This window comes from Rissa tridactyla, chromosome 1 (genome assembly GCF_028500815.1).
Source record: "Rissa tridactyla isolate bRisTri1 chromosome 1, bRisTri1.patW.cur.20221130, whole genome shotgun sequence".
Classification (NCBI taxonomy): domain Eukaryota; kingdom Metazoa; phylum Chordata; class Aves; order Charadriiformes; family Laridae; genus Rissa; species Rissa tridactyla.
In genome coordinates, this window is record NC_071466.1 from 82,168,976 (window position 1) to 82,190,269 (window position 21,294).

At 45.4% G+C, this 21,294-nt stretch overlaps 1 protein-coding gene and 1 long non-coding RNA gene across 3 annotated transcripts in view; one reads left to right on the forward strand and one right to left on the reverse strand.

Annotated features, from left to right (window-relative positions):
* Positions 1 to 8,640: 8,640 nt before the first annotated feature.
* LOC128913450 (uncharacterized) lies at positions 8,641 to 14,080 on the reverse strand. Its single transcript, XR_008467956.1, has 2 exons — positions 13,981 to 14,080; positions 8,641 to 11,916 (listed from the first exon to the last, which is right to left on the reverse strand). It is a non-coding gene; the product is annotated as an uncharacterized LOC128913450 (long non-coding RNA).
* TBL1X (transducin beta like 1 X-linked) overlaps positions 14,075 to 21,294 on the forward strand; it is a 201,529-nt gene continuing 194,309 nt past the window's right edge. Inside the window, exon 1 of one of the 2 annotated variants that reach the window (XM_054211006.1) lies at positions 14,075 to 14,156. The gene's annotated coding sequence lies outside the window, so the exon portion shown is untranslated. The remainder of the gene's footprint in view (positions 14,157 to 21,294) is intronic. The other variant, XM_054211034.1, reaches the window with a different exon arrangement.

Here is a 21,294-nt window from a genome sequence, read left to right on the forward strand (position 1 = left end):
TGCTGCCGGGGCTTACTCCAGCCCTGGGGCCAGGGCTTTGCTTTTGCCTCCGCTGAACTCCACGTTCCTCCCATTGGCCCATTTCTCCAACCTGCCCAGGTCCCCCTGAGCCCCAGCCCTGCCCACCGGCGTAGCAACCATCACCCCCATCCTACCCACTGCATCCCGCACCAGCTCAACTTCTTTGCCCGTTCCACATGCAGGTAGGTAGGAAATGCCACTAAAATCCAAATTATCTTTGCCGAGGGGTGAAAGATCTCATCCACATGACTGAGAAGAGTCTCTGCTTCTATAACTTGCTCCCAAATGGTTGCTCGTGCCATCTGCATCCACAGTGACTGCCTACAGATCCACACCACGTGTGCCCTGCTTTCAACTTAATGGTTTGCCGTCAAAATGTCCTGACCGAGATCGTATTGTTGTAACTACAGTCAAAACCCCTATTGCTTTATGCATTTGCCACTTTCTCTGTAAGATAATACCCTCACCTTATTTCACAGGGGATCAGTAGGATCAATGCATTATTAATGTGGAAAGCATTCAGATTTGGCGGGGGGGGCATGGGAAGAAGCACCAGCACTTACAAATTATCTTATGAATATAATATAAATTATTCAGCAACTATGCGTCCTTCTGACAAAGGAAATCATAGGGTTTGGTCCTACTGAGCTTACAGATTCCTAACTAGAGAGAGGGAAAAAATTAAATCCTAAAGCGTAAATGTAAGCAAAAATGTAAATACAAATTAAAATACTTTTAAATATCTCATGGACAAAGTTTGCCCACATGTCACATTTTACTTTAACAGTCACTTTGTCCACCATTTTAGGAAAAAAAGGGATTATTTCTTGTGATATATGCGCATGCAACTCTAGTTTTACTTCGGTAAGCTCATTTATTAATCTGTTTTCTCTGTTTATTGCATTTTTTGGTGGATTGAAATCTCATACATTCCCTAATGTGTCAACTTTCATTAATTAAAAAAAAAAAAACAACAAACAAACACAAAAATTAAACAAACAACCCTGTAAGATTAAAAGTGTATTGTTATGCCTATGGCAATTTTGCCTATGGTAATTTTACCATGGATTTTAATAAAGCCAGAACTCCACCCTAAAACTTTCAGAAACTAGGGAAATGTCTGTAGAGAGTATTTGGAACCCACTGGATTTTATATTGTTTTCCTTTTCAAGCTCCCACACTTTCACAGCTGTAAAGGCTTTTGGTTTAAACCAGAAAGGCAGCTAGTGTGAGCAGGGTAAGTGAGGTCTTTCTGAACTTGGAGTCAAAGATATTTTTTTTTCTTTCCAAATCCTACACAAAGTGTAGGGAAAAAAAATAGTTCTCAAAACATTTCTTCCTAATTTACTTTGTTAACTGCAATCTCTCCCACTCATTGGTGTACTTAGGCAAGGAAATTGTTCTGCTAAATACAAGTAAAAGTACTGAAAGTACTTAAGTGATCTGTTGATGGGTCATGTAAATACACTCTTTAAAGGGGTACTAATTTTAGAGATAATTACAAGCATTTTACATGACTCCATTTTTTTTGTTGACAGCATTTCTCAAGTATTAGCAACCCATTTTAGGAAGAATACAATTGTGCCAACGAGATGCTTACATTCACTGCAAAAAAAAAAGTGCAAAATTCAGTTTAAGGGAGAAAAAAAAATAAATTAGGTATCACCTACAAGACGCCTCTTAGTTACTCTTTCGTACTCTGGGACCATCTCTAGTCGGTACATCAAGCCTGCAGCCTGCCCGCCACTGCATAATAAATCTCTAAAATCTGCTTTGCACATTCTTCTGCAGAAAGAAATCAGGGATGAGCCCCTTGGCTCCTGTAAATGGAAAGAACTCCATTGGCTTTAATGGAGCTCTGCCGCATCGCACTTCTTGTGGGCATCTGCATGTTGAAACATTTCTGACGCAGAGGAAAAGGGAGGGGGCTATTTCCCAGTAGCTGGAGAAGAGGGTCTGGGAGAACTCTTGGGTACCTCGTCTCTTCGCCGCTGCTGAGCAGTCACTTCAAATTGATCCACATCAGAAAAAAACCCAACATTGCTTTAATTACAGTCATAAGAATGTGATATTTTAGTAGTAACCACCATAAATTCTTGTTCTTTACCAAAATATGGTTTATTTTGCTCTGTAGTTGAAGGGAAGGCATACTGCTGCAACAGCCTCTACACAGTGGAAGTTCCTCTTAAAACTAAACCACTCTAGTGCGGGCAAGCCCCTTGTTTGTCTTTTCTTCAGCGTACCTTTGAGGGACGAGCAGGGTAGTATTTCACCTGAGAGGGATGTTGTGCTGTTGGATGAACTCAGCTCTTCTGCAACTGCTGTTCGCAAGTACCTGCACGGGACCTCACGCCGACCCACCGAGGGGGGCATGGGTGCAGCGTGGTGACCCAGGCCTTCAGGAAACTCGTCCTGTCTCACTCACTCCGGCACGTCTGCCAAGCTAGAGGGTTCGTTCTACTATTTGATCCTCCATGAGAGGATCCTTGCGGAAACACTTCTTTCTCTGAGGCAAATGTGTATGTACATCTCCTCCACACCACCCCCTCCATGGTCTTCTCTGGGTTTGGCAACAAAATGGTACAACCGGCAATGCTAAAATACAGATTGGGGGGTGTAGCTACATTTCAAGTTTGTGGGGTTTTTTTTGGTTTGGGGTTTGGTTTTTTTTCAAATAAAGTTAGCTGATCACTGTGGGGGTTTTTAAAGCACAGTAAGGTGATGACAATGATGTGAAGGGTTTTTTCTATAGTTTTAGAAATTAAAAGGGGAAATAGCTTCTCTACAATTCTATCACTACAGCATCTTCCGAGAAAAAAGAAATCCTCAAGATAAAATTTATCTGCTACCCTCCAAATGAAGGAAAAGCATAAAGGAGTGATTGTTGCTCTGCTCCTGGGTTTGGGTAGATCGGGGACTGAACGCAGATTAATCCCAAGCTTCAAGCTCTGATTACTACTGAGAAGTAAAGTGTACGTGGTGATAATTGGATGATGTTAACAAGGGTCTCGGCATCTCACTAAACAATAGAAATCTCGCAATGCAACCGGAACAACAGAGCCCTTCTCTCCCAACCCTTAGGCTGGAGCAAAGGACTGTTGGCACATTGGTCCCACTGATTTCAGCTGGACCCTGTGAGGGCAAAGGCTAATGTGGTAGGTCCCAAGGTATGAAAGGAAGCATGTTTGTACATTGTGTCTGTGTGTTTATTGATGTGTGCAAACACATATACATAATTACTCATTTACGGTTGTGAGTCCTCAAATAATACTGAAAAATAAGTAATTTCATGACTTTGTTTTGGTTGATAAATCTGATGATTGCTTTGATTTACAGCAAGTTGTAGACTTAGTAAAAGAAGGTAACAAAGTTAACATATATACGACCAGAAAGATTCAGGCAATCCGTGCCTTTGCAAGCCATCGGGAAGCTGCCATGGAAGCTCACCCTCATGGAAGGCAAGCTGGTTACCTTCTCCTGGCACTGCGTGAAGGAAAGAGATAAAAAGTAATTATATTCTCTTTAGTGACCACACTCCAGTTGCAAAGGCTCACACGGCTCTAGCTTGCAGATAAATCTTTCTAGCTGGGCTACTCATTACTCTCACAACAGTAAATATAAACATCGATGAGTGCAAATGTAGACTGTTACAGAATTGTGTGATATCTGAAAATCTTGCAGCTGCTCTTACTCCCAATTAAGTCCAAATTCATCTGGAGGGACTGGGATTTATAGAACTGAGAATCCGTACGACTTTAAAAAAAACCAAAACCCAAACCCAACAGTCTTTTCTCTGTCTGGAAAGTTACAGAGCAATCGGCTTGAATGATTAACATGGTCTCACCCTGATCTTGAAGCTGATTCTGTGAACGCTCAGCGCTGAAATTAGACGCCATTTTAATTGATATCTTTTTAACCTGATAGCTGCAAAGAATCCTTTGTATATTGCATATTGGTTTAAGTATTTTTGCCTCAGGGTAATTTCAGTATCAGGCCCCTTCAAGTCCTAATAGGGAAGCAAGTGAATAAACGTACAAATATGGACAATAAGTATGCAAAGACACTGCCTCTATTCTTATCACAGCGGGCTCGATCTAAATTTGTTAACATATAGAAATGGAAAACACTGCAATCAGTGTTACACTAGAACTTGTATAAAAATGTTGATTTTCCATCTAACCTTTCTTTCAAAAGCATTTAATTTTTGATAATGTATAGAATTGTTATTTTCAATTAAAAGTTGTTGGGTTTGTTTTTTTTTTTTTAAAAAAAAAAGAACCATAGTAAGTTTAATCACTATATACCCAAGGGTACTTTCAGTTCCACTTTTGATATATTTATGAAAATTCTGGGCTTATCTTGCATATCTCAGTTGTGTTTTCTCCAGTCTTTCATGGTTGACAGAGTTAGAGATGTAACTTAGTTAAGTTAGTGAGCATTAGATGGTTAGCATCCCTTTAAAAAAAAAAAGAAAAAAAAGAAAAACTTAGGGCTGATGAGCTAATTCTATTCTACAGGCAACTAAAGAAATAATTTTATAATGAGTAATTTTTTGTAAATGTTCCAAAATATTTCAAGTTGACTCACAGATCTGCATCCTTCTTTACAAAATCTTAATTTAATTTAAGTGATATGTTTAAAGTATTGAAAATAAAAGAACAAAAGAACTTGGTACAGAAAATACAAAACAATGTAATCTGTTATGTCCTCTTACTATTACCCCTCTTTATCAAGAAAACAAAAAAAAAAAGAAAAAAGCCAGCAGCCTACACAGAGCCAATTACACAGAGGAATCGAAAGCAACTGCAGCCTGTGAAAATATTGCCAGTCACAAATTTACCATGACACAATGCAGAGGAAGCTATAGTTTGAAGCCCAAGCTGTCAAGTCTGATTCCGGAAGCCTGAAAACGCGCAGTTAAACTCAGCCACACCAGGGAGATATTCAAGGGAGATGGCTAAGGGGCATACGGGAACTACCACATTCCTATTATCTTGCCTAACTTGTGTTTCTAACACCAACGTTAAAGGAAATCCTGAAACTAGTGAGAGAAAAGCAGCACTGTGGGGTTCAATGAAAGGGAGGAACCATAGGAGGGAAGGAGGGAAGGAAGGAGGGAAGGAGGGAAGGAAGGAGGGAGGGAGGGAGGGAGGAAGGAAGGAAGGAAGGAAGGAAGGAAGGAAGGAAGGAAGGAAGGAAGGAAGGAAGGAAGGAAGGAAGGAAGGAAGGGAGGGAGGGAGGGAGGAACTTCTCACTTAGCACTGACAGACAAACTAGTACTACTTGATTTGAGAGTAAAGACAGTAAAGAAATAAGGAATTATTTTGGTTGTAATGGAGATTTGTACTGATTTATTGAACCCGTTGCTCAGTCTTTCAAATGCCCTACTGTGTTATTTAGGAACTGCAGAAGTACAAAAAACCCCAACTTACTAGAGGTGCATTCATCTCCGTTGCGTCCACTGTTTTTTCCAGTAGTTGTAAGGTATTGAAAGTGAAAGGCCTTATTATACTCCCATTGAAATAGTGGCAAAACCACTGTTGATTTCAAGGGGAACGAGACAGAGACTAAAAATAGATTTGGTACCTGAATGTCTTAATTTAAACACCCAGTTTTTAAATACAGATGGCCAAAGCGTGGAATTAGGAAGTTTATTTTGAATTTTTAAAATATTCATTCTTACTGCATTTTGAATACCATAATACTGCCTTGTAAACATTTGCTAGTACTGTGTTTTAAATTTAATCGTAGCAAATGAGCTGAGTTTCTTCTCCCTCTCATGCATTTTTATTCATGTCCACGTAGAGCACTGTGAATGCTGTGAACAGAGGCTGTAAACTGTACGAAGTCAACTACAGCCACATGGAAATGACGACTGAAAAGCAGGTCTGACTCATTGCCCTTGTAATAGTTTGGTTTACTGCTACAGAGAAGGGTTTGGATATTACACTTTTCTTTGTTTCTTCTGTTTCTTGGATGAGGTCTTAGAGAAAATTTTTGGAGCATGAAAAAAAAGTCCCCAAACTTCAGGGAAAATTTTTGTTTTATACGATTATTTTGTTTTCTACAAACAATTTCTAGTCCTGCTAAAATTAGACAGACAGTCACTTTGCACACAATTGGGAAAGCAAAGTAAAACTTCTCTCTTGTCAGGATATCAACAACAGTTTTAAGGGAAATTTGTATTCAGGAGCCCAATAGGTAAATAGTTAGCCAAGAATTTTGCCTTCTCAAAAACGCCTCTTCTCAGAAGTCTGTATTTGAAAATTTTAAGTCTAGAAAGCACCATTGCAATAGTTTACTCTGAACATATAATATCATAACATGGGCCATGGGACTTCTTGGTGCCTTTTGAAATTCAGTAGCAGTGCTCGATTTAAGATTCCAGTTAAAGACTATCCACACCGTTTTTTTCACCAGTTAATTTTCTCTGTCCTTAAAAACCTGCTGCTTTGTCTCTGACTTCGAGGTGTAGATCTCCCTACATTTGCGTGATAAATTGATGAGTCCTCTGCTAGCTCTTTTCCCACAGGATGGCTCTTCTAGAGGGTTGAGTTACTTCTTCACTGATAAGTTAAAGAGATCGCTATCTTTAAAAGTAAGCCATTTTCCAGTCCTTTCGTTGCTATCAGTACCTTCTCTGTAGTCCCTCCAATTTATTATCGTCCTTCTTGAAGTGCAGATAATTGAATGGGACCGCTTTAGTAGTAGCCACACCACCAATGCCAAGCAGAGAGGTAGCTTAACCCCTGTTCTCCTTCCTTACGCGTCCCTTTTTGCATTGCCAGTAATCACAGCAGCTCTTTTGGCCGTGGCACCACACGAGGCGCTCCCAGTCAGGGCAGTTTTCTGCCAGCATTAGCACCACGTGTATGAGTTTCTTTAGAAACCTTCACCCCTCTATTCATTGTTCCCCCAAACGGCAGCTCGCATCTAGAAATGATACAGCATACCTTGCGCGCTTCAGTAGCCCCGGAGATTGTGTAAAGCCATTTTAGAATTCTTGAACCAAAAATTTTGCATTTGGCAAGGGAAGCAATCCATATGTCTTGCATTTTCCAACAGTGAATCATGCTTTAAATCCTGAGTAATCCCACTGAATTAAGAGGAACCTTTAAAAGTGTGAAATATTATACTACGCAATGTCGATGGAGACAGGGAACTATCACAGGCTGCCTCTACACCAGCCTTAGTCTGAATCAGGAGTGCACTTCTGAAATGAATCTCCTGACTCTCCCCCGGCGCTGTGCTTTGGTACACAGAGCAGAGCAGCTTCGGAGCTTGAGAACTGCATTGCCTTTGGCTGACACTAACCCAGATGGTGCACCCCAGGAGCGTGTCCAAGGTGCTCCAGCCAACCACGGCCAGGCAGTCTGTGGGACCAGCCTGGGGCTGGGCACCCCCAGCCCCAAGAGGCATCTGGAGGCTGCTGTTGGTGCGATGCAGATGTTTGGTCCCTATAACCACTGTTTCATCCTACCCACCTGTGCTGAGCTACTTGCTTATCTAGACAGAGACACGTCTTGTTCCATGAAATTCTTGTTGGCTTGCTCTGCGTGTGTGCTCCTTGTGCGAGGGACTGGGATCTCCTTGAGGCTGTCCTGGCAAAGTTCCCACTGGGCTCTTCCTATAGTCTGTATTGACAAGAACTCTTCAGGAAGATTTGGGGCCTACAGGAAAGATGAGGAGGGACTCTTTATGAGGGAGTGTAGCAATAGGACAGGGGGGTAACAGTTTTAAACTGAAAGAGGATAGGTTTAGATTTAGGTATGAGGAAGAAACTCTTTACTGTGATGGTGGTGAGGCATTGGAACAGGTTGCCCAGGGCAGTTGTGGATGCCCCGTCCCTGGAAGTGTTCAAGGCCAGGCTGGATGGGGCTTTGAGCAGCCTGGTCTGGTGGGAGGTGTCCCTGCCCATGGCAGGGGGGTTGGAAGTAGGTGATCTTTAAGGTCCCTTCCAACCCAAACCATTCTGTGATTCCATGATTAGGTCTTCTCCAAGGGAAGGCTCCCGGTTCCCACCTCACTTTAGCCACTTTGAGAAGTGTACTAGCGAGGCTGCTCCTGCTGCTGGCCTCACCTCAGAAGGTAAGGTTACCCTCAGAGGACAAGGGGAGACATCCGACAGCACTGTCACAACACTCAGGACTCGTATACCTCCAGAATACCTGAGCACCTAAGGGAGATGATGCCCGGCTAACATGTCTCACATACATAGCACAACCTCAGTGTAAGTCTGGCTTCTCCGCAGGAGATCCGATCCCTCTAATTCTCTAGGTGTTTCACTCTCTGCAGCAAGCTCTTAGGTAGAACCATTTTATCTTCTAAAATCTTTCATGGGAGGAAAAAAAGGCTTGAAATCATAAGCTGTACCAGGCACTAATTCAGCACAGCTGGGGAGATGCAACATTGCATGGATGAGGGAAGACAAGGAAAGAGATGATCACCTCCCTCTTCTTTCTATCCCAGACTGGCAGGAGGCCAATCTGTCTCTAAGAGTAAATTAGAGCAACATAAAAAAATCTCTGTTCCATCTGAAGATCCTAAGGGACCCATATAGCTAGCTCAGCCCTTCGTGTCAGCCCACTAAATAGATCAGAGGAGTGTAGATTACATACATCAAAGTTTCTGATTTATTTTACCTTAAGTAATAACAATTACACATGTTCCACATACTACACAATATCTTCCATACAGTAAATCGGAGTCTTTCCCTAAGTTATTTAGATTTTTGCAACTGCACTTTGGAAGAATCACTGAATACATTCTTATCATCTTATATAAAGAAGCAAAAATACACTTGGCATTAACGCTTACCTAAAACACAGTGTCCCCAAGCAGCGGGAGATCTGCATTGATTGTATAATGGCTCAGGGAAGAAACTATGAATAGTACATCCCAGTTTGCAACCTCTGCAACAGTGTAGTAGCATCAAAATGCTTATCAGAAATTACTGGATTCCTATTAGATTAGACTGAATGCCTATTAGGGCCCAAGGAATCTAGATCTTCTCATCTCAAAAAGGTGGATGAAAAAACATCACTAGAAAGCGCAGGTATTACAAGTCACATGAAGCAAACTATGGAGAGAAAAAGGGTAGAGAGGATAGAAAAAGGATGAGACCATGCTCGCTTTGCAAAATCAAAACATTTTTTACAGTTTTGCTTTCCAAAAACTTCGAGACGAGGTCTCCCACTCTGGTTATTGATTTTTGATAATCTTGTTTTACTCAAGAGGTCTGCTGGCACAAGTGCTCGTGAATTAAGCAAAAGCTTTCAGTCAGGTCCAAAGATATCAATGAAGTAATATTTGAAGAAAAAAAATACCAGTGATGGTCTCAATTCCTGAAAATATCTTAGTCAACCAGAATTTCCTTGTATTAACAAGTGGCTAAATGAGAAACCTTTTTTTGATGCTGCGGAGCCGTTGCTCACATGATTGAGTCTATGAGAACATTTCTCTGAAAAATATCAAATACTGTAAAGACGCTCGCAAAACAGAAACCAAAGTTTGCTGCCATAGATGTGCTAAATAACAACAACAACAACAACAACAACAATGTGCTAAAATTCTTTACTTTCCTACCACAAATTGTCTGGTGAGACAACTCATAATAGGAAAGCTAGGCGTATTTCTAAGTGTTGCAGAACCATGTCACATTTCAGTTTATAGACTATCTACATATTTCAACATAAGAATTGCGTACTGCAGCTGTATCCAAATAGTCTTGAGGCACCCAGTCGAGTTAAAACACCAGTTCGGTTTTCACTATTGTATGAAAAGTTTGTAAATTAATTCTCTTAAAAACTTGGCAGATTAGCAGATCCACATTTTTTATAGTTCATAACAGGAGTAAATAATTAATCCGTATTTCAGACTTTTTTTTGTGAGGAGAATTATTTAACCGCAGCTACACAAAAGCAGAACCGATTATTTATTTTTGTATGTTTCATTTATTCAAGAGAACTTACTTTTATCTGCATAGTCGGAGAACAGAAAAACACTGTGTGGGGGAAAAACACAGTTAGAAACAGTTACCAACACAATAGACGATGATGAAGCACTAGAAAAATAACAAAAGCTTTCATCTTTTAAAATGCAAAATATTTTGTCTTATGATCCCATTATCTCCACAGTAGGCCAGCCCTGCTAGCCCTTGACTTTGATTGTTTCAGGTTTGGGTTTCCATTTTAATGAGGGTAAGAAACCACAGCTCTGGCTTCCTTCGTTTGGAGCTGCAGGGTCACAGCACTGACACTGATCACCGTCGCTGCGTCATGAGTTATGAAACCGAAAAAAACAAGACTCTTGAAAACCTGGTGATTTCTTTTATACGTGGTCGCTTTGGGGTCTTCCATTACGCAAAGGCCAAAATTATTGTAATAGCCGGAGCAGCGATTCATTCTTCTGTCTTTTACTCTACCATCACTTTATAGTTGGGGTATTTTTTATTTTTAATTGGAAAACCCCCAACTCTTTCTCATGGTTTCTGTGCTGCTCCCCTTAGCCAAGCACAGCTTGAAAAAACGCCTTCCTTGATAGACTTCATTTTAAGTTCTCGGCAAGCATTACATCAATATTTAACCTCGTCTCCCTGGGGGCTAGCCACAGCCTGCCTGGCCTCCCGGCATAGCTGAGACCGTGCCTGCTGTTGCCACTGCTCAGACAGGGCTACCGACAGACGGTCGGACTGGCCGTAGGTCCAGAAAGCGAGGAGAGGTAGGCAGCTGTGGCCGTTCCGAACTGCCCTCTTCCGCTTGTCCTGCAGGGCTTACACTGTGCAGGTTGTGCCCGGTTTAAAAAGAGTGAAAGTCACTTCACTGTGTCCGTGTGCGGTTGCAATGTAATTTCCCCACCATCACAATACCTTCCGTTCCCCACCACCCCATCTTTCCTTGCCCAGCTCCGTCTCCCAGCCTGCTTGGCAGAAGAATGCATGGCCGGGTTCTGGCTGGGACAAGCTGGCCGGGTGGTGGCCCAGCAGGGACCGTGGTGGCTTCCCGAGCCAGAGGTTCGGGCGCTGTAGTAGGAATACGGCCAGAGCGTCCAGGCAGTGCCAGATGAGCATGACAAACCAAAGACAGGGCTTGGATGTCTGCGCCAGGACAGGCCTGTCCTGCCGCCCCTCACCTGCTGCTGAGGACATCCCCCTGCTCCGCTGCTTCCTGGCCAGGCAGACCTCACGTGTGGCAACCACATGGCTATCAGCACGGAGCAAGCCTCGCCAGGCTGAGCGGCAAAGACCAGGGCGAATGGAGGGGGTGAAAGCTTCACTTGGTTTTACCAAAGCTTCATCCCTCCCTGCAGAAGACAGAAGGAGTGGGAATGGTCCAAGCCTCCTTGCCGGGCAACCGAGCCTGGGAAGCTACCCAAGTCTTGACGTGGGACCATTTTCTGATGGGTTTGCCTCATTTGTAAGCCCACGGGACTTTTTTTTAAAAAAGCAAACAAACGAAAAGCGCAGGAACTAAAAAAAAAAATTCAATGCCGCCTCACTATAAATCTGGAGGGAGTTTTATTTGTTTACGTCATTAAGTAATAAAAATCTAATGTAGGTTCTGCTTCTGAAAAAAAAACAGTAAGTCGAATGGGAGCTTACTTAGCAGGGGAGACGTTCGCTTGTACGTCTGTCCAAGCGCTGATGGCCTTGCTCACCGCGATCTCTAGGCTCTGAACACGAGGACACATCACACGAGCCTGCAAAAACCGTTTCCCAACGTTTCGAGAGTTCCCCTTTCAACAGTTAGACGGATGCGTGCAGCCATCATCTTGGTCGGGCTGCCTTGGGTGACGTCATAAGTCTCTGTAAGAGCCCTCGGTGACAGCGCATCCACCCCTAGGCTTTGGGCTTAAACGTATAACGAGCACAAAATTCCCTGTAATGTCAAAAAAAGACTGAAAAAGGAAAAAAAAAAAAAAAGTGGAAAGGTCATTTGGAATAATTTAATTAATTAATAAATAAACCTGAGTTTCGGGGCCTCGTGAGTGTGGCTGTCACCAAGATGAGACACATCCCCCCCATACAACGCCCCCCTCCCCCCCCCCCCCCCGAGGCAGACACCCAGGCAACATCCAGATAATCTTATTATTTTCGTGACATTAGCCGTGGGGCCGGGGGGGGGAGGTCGCCATAAAAAAGCTCGGCGGTCCCCCCTGCGACGGGCCGGGCCCCGCTCCGGCGTGGCGGAGGTACGAGCCGGGGGGGGGGGGTACGAGCCGGGGGGGGGGGGGGGACGGGGACGTGGAGGGGGGAAGGGGGGCACCGTGTGTTTCGTGTGGGTGCCGGCGCGGCGGGAGACTTTTATCTATTTTTCGGCGTGCGCGGCTACTGGCGGGTGTGCGGTAGCGGCGCGGCGGGGCGCCGCGGGAGCGCGGTAATGATGTCAGCTTGTTATTTACTTTCCAAGCGCCGAGTGACGGGGCAGGGCGAAAGGAGAATCAATCAGCCGCCGGGTGACCCTCCAGGCGGAAAAAAAAAACCCAACCAACCAACCAACCAACCAACCCAACACCCGCCCCCCCCCCCCCCCCTCCCCCAGCCCCACCACCACCACCACCACCACCAAACCCCCCACGCCCGGGAGCCCGCCGCCGGGGCGGGGGGAGGGGAAGGCAGCACGTGGGGCCGGGACGCGTTGCATCATCCGCCCGGCGCGGGGCCGCGCGCGCTGCCGCCGCCCGTGGAGGGGGAGGGGGGTGGGGGTTGGGTACACGGGGACACAGCGGGAGGCTGAGGAGCCGCAACGCTCCCGGCCGGCCGGCAGGCAATAACGCCCCGTTCCTGCTGATTCACGGCGGCGGGGGCCGCGTCAGCCCGCCGTCACCCCGCGCGCGGCCGCGGCGTCACCGGCGGAGCGTGGGGGGGTGGGGGTAGGGGGAGCGCGAGCGCCGGCGGGTGCTGCCCCTCCCCCACACCACCCCTCCCCCCCCCCCCCCAGCCCCGCCAGCGGAGCGCGGGCCGTGGCGCCCTGCCCGCTTCGGTGTGTCGGGACCACACGTCATAATAAAAACGATGATAATAATTAATAATAATGACAATGATAATAATCGCGATAGCGACGCGTTCCTCCGCGCCGGGCCTCAGACAATGCGGCCTCTGCAGGGCCGGGCCTGCTGCACCCCCACCGGCCCCGAACGTCATGATGATGATGACAATAATAATAATAGTAATAATAATAACGAAGGCGGCAATAACCGCCGCCAACGGCCGGGCCCGCGGCGGGCGCCGCGCGTGGGTGGGTGGGGGGTGGGCAGCGCGTGCCCCCGGGCCGGCGCGAGGGCGAGGCTGTCCCCTGCGTGCGTGGGGGAGGGCGCATGTGTATGTGCGCGCGCTGGGCTCGTCACCGTGTTTCTGTCACGGGTGGCGCTCGGGGGTGTGTGTGGGGGGGTGGTGTGTGTGTTGAAGCGCAACAAGACCCATAACGACGCGCGGAGGCGAGTGGGCCGGGAGTCACCCGAGGGCACCCGCGGGGCGGTGGCGGGGACACCCGCCCCGTGTGCGTGGGAGCCGCGCGGGGGTGAGGGGAGGGCGCGGCGGGACAAGCTTCGCCCCCCACGCCCTCCTCGCTCGCCCCCCGCTGTCCACCCCCTCCCCGTCCGTTCCCCGCCCTCCCCTCCCGCCCGGCGCTGGTGGTGGTGGCGGCGGCGGCGGCGGCCGGGCCCCGGGCGCGGCCCGCTCCCCTCAGCGCGCCGCTAACCGCCGCCGCCGCGCGCCCGCAACGGCCCCGCTTCAACCGACGTCCCGTCCCCAACCCCCCTCTCCCCCCTCCCCCCCCCCCGAGTTCTCACAGAGCCGGGGCCGAGCGGCGGCACCCCCCGACCGCCATTCTGCCCCCAAAACTTTACGCTTTCCCCTTCCCACTCTCCGGGACTTCCTTGTGCCGCCCGTACGCGGGGAGCGGGGCGGGGGGGGGGGTGGGGGGGAGGAGGCGTGTGCGGCGGCGGCGAGGGGGGATTTACCGTCTGGGCGCAGGCTGGCCGGGACCCCGGGGGAAGCGGAGTTGCACCATGCGCGGCAAGTGAGGGGAAAGTCTCCGCCAGCGCCACCCGCCGAAGTTGAGGCTTCCCCCCCCTTTCCCCCCCCCCCCCCCCATCCGCCGGAGCGGGAGCTGCGCCTTGGACGCCCGCTGCGTGAGGTGAGTTTCCGAGGCGGATTATTCATCCTGGGGACCTTACTGTTTTGGGATTTTTTTTTTCCTCTTTTTTTTTTATTTTTTTTTTTTCCTCACTTGCGCCGGGGTGACAAACGTCCTTCCCTTCCCCCCACACCCCCCCCCACCACCTCCGGAGCCGGCGGCCGGGGCCCGCCGCTACCCACGTCCCCTCGCAGCCTCCCCTGACCCACCCGGGGGTGGTGGGGGTCGCTCAGGCGCTGCCTGTTATGACGAAGTTTTTTTTTTGAACCTGTGCGTTTTTAGTGTCTGTTTCTTATTTAATTTTTTTTTTTTTTGGGGGGGGGGGGAAGGAGGGGGAGATGTGTGCAGGGCTGCCGTCTGGGTGGTGGGTGTGCTTTCCTCTGGCCCTGAGCAGACCGACCCCCCGGGGGGGGGCAGGGAGGGGAGAGGGGGGAGCAGTTTCTGGAGCGGCTCCCTACTTCTCAGATAGTGTTTTAATGTATTTTTTAAAAAAAAAAAAAAAGAGAAATGCTTGGGTTGGGGGGGTGGGAAATGCGAGGTATTCACGCTGGAGTGTGGAGTTTGCAGAGCCCGGGTGGGGGAGGGGAGCCCATTCATCGCCAGGGCTTGAATCAGCAGCGGGCGGAGGGGCCGGTCGCTCCCGCACAGCGAAGTTTACTTCCAAGTAGGTAAACAAGTTAGTGGTGTGTGCGTGTCCCCCCCTCGCCCCCCATACCCCCCTCCCCACCGCTGCCCTATGCTGCTGCTAGCTCCGTTGCTGATGGTGCCGCCGGTGGAGCCCCCGGCGGGGGGAGGGGGCTGGGGGGTGGAGGAGGTGGGCTGGAGGGGGGTGCTGGGTGCCGGAGGTGGGGGGCTGGCGGTCGGGCGGTGCGGGGCTGCAGCGGGGCTGCAGACCTGTTGCACAGCAGTTTGTTGCAGGACGGTGTGCCCAAGCCCCGGTGCAGTCCCTGCGGGGGAACGGGGTGGTGGTGGGGACATACACACACGACCGGTGGAGGACACCTTTCCCTCCACCGCTGTCATCAGTGCCCCGTTTTGGGGGAGTCCGGTGAGATCTCGGGGGTCGGTGTGATGGTGCGGTGCGCGGCTCAGGGTCGGTGTGGTGTGATGTAAAGCGAGTGACCCTTGACCTATTTAATTATATGTTGTTGGGTTCTCGAATAGACATCCTGCGCGGCACAAAAAGGGGAAAAAACACAAAGCCACACCCTGAAAGTTAGGCTTGCATGTTAATTTCTCAAAGTCGGTGTTTAGGCTGAATAAAGGCTTTCCTTTATGTTGTCTTAACATGTCTCTTGCGGTTCTCCACGAGGACTTGTACGGCGTTTTTCCTTTCTCGACGCACAAGTCTCGAAGTGTATATGTGTGTGTGGGTGGGGGAGGGGAAGTGGTCTGTTTGGTGGAGCTCATTGAGTGTTTCACGAAAAAAAGGAAAATATTGAAGCATAATGTTGTAGAAAACTGAAATAATCCATTGAAAAGAGCGCTCCTCAAGTGATGATTTGAATAAAATGGAGTGTAAAATTAAAATTTCAAGACTGGTGTTTTAGGCTAATAGTATGAAAACAAATATATTGTGCCAGAGGGAAATCTGATTGTAGGTAATAAATACAAGGTCTTTCCTCGTGACAAATACAATGTCAGATCTTTCTTTCTTAGCCCACTTATTAGCCATCCTTTAACTGACACCGCTTGTGTGGCGTGTACAAGATTTAACATAATATACCTTGCTCACCATGTGGCTGCACATGCTGAATTTAGGCCTCTTCTCATCCTACAGTTAGGGTACTGTCAAACACAGAGACACCGGGCAGGTTTTGAAGCAAATATATTCATTCTGTGATAGCAGATGTTGTTGGCAAGAGAGCAGGATTGTCCTAGTGTGTTTCGGTGTTGGTTTGGGGTTTTTTTGTTTGTTTTTTTTTTTCTTTAAAAAAACCCAGCAAAACAATTACAGATAATAATTGCAACATCTCAACGACAGTGATAGTAAAAAAGGGAAGCTTTCCCACAGAGCGTTTGTAGAGGGGGTGGGAGGAAAAAGGAAAGCGAGAGGGGGAGGATGCTATCACATTAAAAATACATTAAATCTTTCTTGGACTACATGCAATAACACTAAAAACGGTGGAGGTTTGAGCAGAGTTGCTGAAGTCATCTCAGTTTAACACCTTCCGTGAGCTAAGCAAACAACCAAGGTTGTTTTTTTCAGAAGCAAAGAGAGTTAAAAATTACACGTACGTGTAAACACTGGCAACGACACAGCTGTCCAGGTCTCATAGGACAAAAAAAAGACCCCCAACCCTGTGCAGATAAGTTGTCATCTGAATACATCCTCTGCCCTTCCCCCACCCGATTAAGTAAGATAACTCCAATGTCCTCTGCCATGCCACTGCTGCAAGTTATGCTGCTTGCTCTTCCCTTAGCGGGTGGCAAGTATCCTCTGTGCTCCACAATAAGAGTGTCGAAAGGGCAAAAATAAATTAAATCCTTGATAGGGAAGGATGTCTGCGCCTGGCATTGTCAGGCTTCTGCTCTGCTAGTTTGTCTGGTTTTGGTCTTCCCGTTGATTTACAGACGGACTTTTCCCATTTCCACAGCAGTGGGACCAGAAGTTGACGTGTTGTCCACTTGACGTGTCTAATGCGCTGTGCTTCCTGGAAGAGGTTCCTGAATGGATATTCCTCTGGCAGTAGCAGTCATTAAAGGCCTACATCCGTAAACTTGGAAGGAGTAGAGAATGTCCTTCAGCATGGAAGGGATGTTGTTTCTCGGTAGCTGAGATAAGTCAGCAGTGTGATACGCTTCAGATCTAGCTATATGCTGAATTCGGCTTGTTGTGGAGGCTGGAAAAACCATCCCAGGCCTTTAGCCTGGCGATCGCTGTAGATGGCGGGTGGGTGAGTGCTTCAGTGCCATTAGCTCTTGCTATTTTCTGTTGGCTTCTTTTAGAGTCCAGTGCTAGAATTCATGATGTAGTTGGTATTGAACCGATGTTTATATTTTAGTAGTGCCAAGGGGCCCCCATTCAAATTGGGGCCATTTGGGGAATATTGTAGACAACGGTTCTTGCCCTGAAAAGGTTGTGAGTAAGTAAGTGAGGGAGACAAAAAGCCAAGAGGGTAAATGGTGGAAAAAACTGACTCAGGGGAACAGCAGCTGATTGTAGTGGCTTATCAGCGGGACAACAGTGTGACCTCAGCTGGTAGGAGGAGAGTTGTTAACACCTGGCGGTGCTGCTGCCCATAAATCTGTGCAAAGAGGGTGTGGGTATCCCTTCACCTTGGCGACATGTGAACTGTACCCTGCATTCTCTTTACTATATACTCTTTTAATGCCTGGTATTATTTTAGATTATGTACACCAGCCTGCCTATAAAACGATCAAGGTTTTATAACTCTTGAGGGCAGATTCCTTTTTTTCATAATCTTCATTATGAGGCAAGATGGAAGTAATTTTGTAAACTCTTTTTCAGCTGCTAAATTAAACTCCATTCCCTCTTCCCCTCCTGCCTCTTGCCTATTTTTAGTTAGGAGGAAATAGCTGACCTCTTTACAGCAAAAACCCAGACCCCCTGGGTGCCATTTATAGGTTTCTACCAAATGGCCTACTTGGACAAGTTGGTTGAAATTAAACAAAAACACTGGAACTATGACTTTACATAGGAATAGCAGCCTTCCTGTCAATATGAAATCTGTCATTTTAATGATACTGAAACAAACGTCCAAAGGTGAAAAACAGGGTTTAAGTTATTTTTCTTTTCTTTATTTAAAGGCTTTTTTTTTTTTGTGGCAGTCTGGTCATTAATATAATGGAATTTCATTTGAGAATAACTGACACTATTTTGTTTTACAAACACAAGAATACCCCCAAAGTTAGGGCAGTGTAAAAGCTAGGGGGAATCAAATAAGGAGTGTTCAATCTCATCAGAAAAGGTTATCGTTTCTTACCAGTTTTGTTTTTGTGTAGAGATCTTATCCTAGATAGAGATTTATAAATGATAGCTACTGATATCCAGTAATTCCATAGAAATAAAAAAATACCTTCTGCTAGCTTAACTGAAAGCAAGTTTAACTATGGATACACGCCAGTTTTTAAAGGTTAGGGAGCACAGGCATCTTGTATCGCTTTTCTTGCGCACATTTGTATTTAGTTTAAGAGATATTGATGCTGTAAAAATATTGGACTCTAGCAGCAGGTATTGGATTTCTTCATTTGCTGTTTGTGGAGAGAAGAGTAGGTAGGTGTACATGCAGTCTGTACATTGCCTCTGTAATCCTCTGTCCAGGTCCCAGCCACCAGTCCCTTTCTTTATTCTGGGTTGCGGGTATTACTGTGGTAGCAAAAGAGGCTTGCGGTTAGGCGCATCTGATCGTTTGGCTTCCACTTTTATCTTGTTGACTTTATGCAATAAAAGGGGCATCACAGTGTTTAAGCCAATTTCTTGACCTTCTCTATTTGTAGTATGGACAATCAATACATGTCTGCTTGTCCTATTTAAATTGGAGTGCATGTAAAGAGTCGTAATTTTATACAAAGTTACAACGGAATTTTATGCCAAGAACCCTATGACAAACCCTATGCAATACAAAATAATGGCAATAGTACTGTAGCATGAAGAAGCAATTTTTTTAATGTTTTAGCTAAGCCCATTGCATAAATACAGTTTGGCTTATGTGTTGAGTCTTATTGGCTATGAGAAGTTACACAGTAAGCTAAACACATGGACAAAATGGTGCCTCTTGGTGTTTAGATGACATGACTTGTGGCCTATTTGTGAACAGAGGAGTAGTACTAATAACGATATATATATATATGCGCACACTAGTCAAAATACTTTTGTCTAATTAAGTGCTGAGTTTTCTTGACTCTCTTTGCCATTGGAGGGTGAAACAAGGCTTTTTAAAAAGCAGTGTTCTCCATTAATGTGTAGCAGTCACTCTATACATTGCTCCACTGCCATTCAAAATGCGATTGCATTTACTGACCTAAATTTCATTTGATCTCCCAAGTCTTAGTTACAGTTTAACCTCTTACTGCTATGTAGTGGGTTTAGAATGCATTTTCTCACATAAAATCATAATTTTGTTAGGTGGAAAGCTGTGGTAACATCAAATGTGATTTTATTTTTTTTTCTGATTGAAACACAACTTTCCCATACTGGCAATAAATTATTGATACAGCAAAGAAGCAATGTTTTTCCCTTAGGCGTTAAAAATACTTGGAAATATCCTTTGACAGTATCTTTAAGAAAACAAAGAGGATTTTCTTTTGGTGGATAGATTCCCTTTGTCATTCTGCAGAGTAACACATTTGTTGTGCTCCTATTTGAAGACGGCAAACTGCACTGGATGCACAACTTTCGCTTCTGCTATATTTTACTGGGTAGCACTATCAGCTCTTTATTAATCCTCTGCCATTGAATGGACACTCTGCAGAATATTCTCCATAGTTCAAAAGTGAACCAACTATTTATGATGTATGTTTCTGAACAGAATAATCATGTTATAATAGCACCACTGAAAGGAAGCTGTTGCATTGTTATGATTAACATGTATATAGCTGCTGTTGTGTTTCGTGCTTAGAAGTGTCCACTGATGAGTTTGTGCCAGTTGAACACAACCCTGTAGCCTACAGCAAAATCATTGGAAAGATGTTCTTCCAAAAGAATTGACCTTCACAGCATACGGTAAATACATACAGGAGACATTAAGTGAAGTAAAAATACAGATTTTTTGCAAATCCATGTATATTGGTAACTTAGAATTAGGAATTGTTATAACCATATGATTGTTTCAGTGTTGTCTACGCCAGTGGTTTTAGTCTAGTTGCTACTGGCAGAGGATACGCGCGTGTCCAGAGACCCATTAGTATTAAGACTTTTGTTAGCACATAGGCTCAGTTGGGATTGTTGACCAGTGTTAAATTTCACAGGTATTGTTTAAAATGAACTACGCTAATTGCCCTATGTGCATGCATGCACAGGTACATACAGGTACGTAGCTAGTCTTAAGGTAGTCTGAAAAGTAGCTTTGCAGAAAAAAGGAGTCACTCTGAGGTTGGAGAAGGGTGCTGGAGTGTGTTGAATATGCTCTTAAACCCTGAACTAGGATATGCTCAGGTTTCAGGCTTCAGTCAGCAGCATCCGAGGTGATGCAAAGCCAGCAAAATATATGTAGGACTGTGCCAGGCTGGATGTCAGGTTTTGGGAGAAGACAGAGTTGCAGCACCCTTTAACGATGTGCTTGCTGAAATGAGGCAAAGTCAGGAGTGGATGAATACTGTGCTTGTACATCTGACTGAGCGTGGTGAGACCAACTGAGGAGGTACCATATGTGGCTGAGGGATGCATTCAGACTTCAAAAATGATATAATCTTCATTTTTTTGTCTTTTTTTTAATCTATTCTGTTCAGTTTTTGGTTGCTTTTAGAAGTAAAATTTAAACCACGGTCTCAACAGAGAGATCAAGGCAAAATTATCCTCTTCCTGAGCGTTCTCCACAGACAGGGTTGAGCTTTGCTGACTGGGTAGGACAGAGAATCCAAGCACAGGCAGTGCCTGTTCATATTGTGGGGATTAGTTTCCAAGGATATCTATCTGGTGCTTTTTACAGTCACAAAACAAGCTTAACTCTTCTTGTGCCCTTTTATATACACACATGAATTAGACCCCTAGGAATATGATTATAGAATTGATTGAAACACACCAAATATTTTCTGATTTTTTTTCAGAAGGTATTGTTAATGCTACCAATTGTATGCATTCAGCTCTCTTTCATTGTAGCTTAACTTTGCTGTTGTTTTGGTTTTTTTTTTTTACTTTTTGGGTTGAGTTTTGTCCTTTTCAATATAAGAGCTTCTGTAATTTTATGTAGTTAATGTAATTTACTTTTTAATTTGTTGAATTTTAAACTAAAATAATGTAATCTGGAAGGCACAAATAAAAGGCAGGTTTGAGGATTGTTCTAATGAGGAACACATCTTCCTTCCTATCCCAGTTCTCAAAAATGAAAGTAAAGAACAGGCAGGTACATTTTTTTGATAACATTGCATGATGTTCATAAAAGAGATTTTGTGTCATTCTGTGAAAGGTATTCAAGGTTTCTTTATTTCCATTTTGACTGTTACTGGTTCTTTTTTT